Here is a 1,890-nt window from a genome sequence, read left to right as displayed (position 1 = left end):
AAGTGGGGAGCTAAGTCCTGTCGTCTATTCTTAGCCTTGAAGTCCCCCTGAAACCTGTTGACTGTGAGTGACCCCAGCCGGCACCTGACATCCCAGTCTCACAAGCCTCCATCCTCGCAGCAATGCACAGGCCACCGCAGTACAATAAGCTGACAGGCAAGTGATGAAAATAACCTGTGGAGACATTTAATCTATTTAGTCGCTAATTTCTCTTCTGGATGAATTTTGAGATCGGTTGTAAGTCATGGACCCTGTCACTTTCTGGAGTTTTAGAAATCTTGCCTTAGACTGATGGGCTCAAGTTCGGAATATTGGTCCTTTTTTATAAGAGTCCATTTTTTGTTGGAAAATTTTTTGGTCAAATGTCTTATCAGGTTGACAAAACTTGATAAGGACATGCTTAATTCATTAGAACTATGCGTATGTGTTTTGTTTTGTTTTTTATGAAAGACTTAATTGGGAAATGTCCGAACCAATGCAAAGTCAAACAAGGATGATTAAAAGTCAGGGAGGATTTAGACCAAAAGGAAATACCTTAAAATGCATTGCTTGAAGTTTCAGAGAAATCTAAGGCACTAAATCTTCTGTTTGTTGTTTCTCAGTTTTAGAACCGAGAAACTTTTGGAGTGATCTACTTGCAATCTTTTTCCACTCCCCACTGGCCCAATATGCTTGGTGTGATGATTAACATTTACATTTATGTTATCATTATCAAATTGCCATGATGACAGGCGGTGAGTCCACTTCATCTGACCCACTGATGGTCCTGCGGCTATTTTAGTAGAAGCACTATCCCTCATGTAACGCGCTTGGTCAAAGATTCACCAGCCTCTTTCCATCTTATGAGTAAATCCACCAAAATTGAGCTAATATCATAAAAGTTTTAAACTGTTTCATTGTTTCTAACCCAAAGCTAATCAAGCTCACTTCCCTTCAAACCTTCTTTTTTGGCGATTAAAAAAAAAATCATTTTATTGGGGGCTTCTCAAACCTTTTACAACTTCTCACACACCGGAAAGTTAGCCTTAACTGTCTTTCACATACTGGTATGAGCACGTGTTCTGCACTAGACAAAATTTTCTTTTTCCCTCTTAAACAAACAAAAGGCAAAAACTTACTACCAGATATGCTGTCTTGTTAGCCTTTCAGCCCATGTTAAAACGTTTAACTCTTTTCAAGTTGGTCTTCATTCAGCAGACACAGGCAAGTTAAGTCGGTGCGTGCAGGTTCACCACGCTATCTATGACTGCTATATTTCAATAACAGATATGAAACATTTTAAATCAAGAAAGATGTACCAACCTGAAAAGGTATCAGAGTTAGAAAGGTGACTGAATTATGCCTGTAGGTAAGTGGATAGACTTGGGGGGAGGGGGTGGCAAAGAGCACGTCTTATTATTTTTCCTCTCTCTTCAGTTTTATTGGCACATAATCCACATCATATAATTCCATCATTCAATCATGTCAAGAAAAACTGTACAACCATTACCACAATCAATTTCAGAACATTTCAAACCATGGCGGAAGGGAGACAGTAGTTGGTGTAAGATATGAAAATGATAATTTATCAAGGGGTCATGAGGGTAGACGGGGGAGGGAAAAAAGAGGAGCTGATAACAAAGGCTCAAATAGAAAGTAAATGTTTATAAAATGATGATGGCAACAAATGTACAAATAAACTTGATACAATTGATGTATGGATTATTATAAGAGCTGTAAGAAGCCCCAATAAAATCTTTTAATTAAAATTAATAATAAAAAATTTTAAAAATTAATAATCAATTTAAATACCACAAAAAGAGAGAACATTTTCTGCCCCCCTCCCTTCCCCCCCCCCCATTCCTGACTAATTCACCTTTAAAATGAGCGGTGGAATCACATTCCGTTCTA

Source organism: Tenrec ecaudatus, chromosome 7, assembly GCF_050624435.1.
Source record: "Tenrec ecaudatus isolate mTenEca1 chromosome 7, mTenEca1.hap1, whole genome shotgun sequence".
Taxonomy (NCBI): Eukaryota; Metazoa; Chordata; class Mammalia; order Afrosoricida; family Tenrecidae; genus Tenrec; species Tenrec ecaudatus.
Note: the sequence above shows the minus strand (reverse complement) of the source record.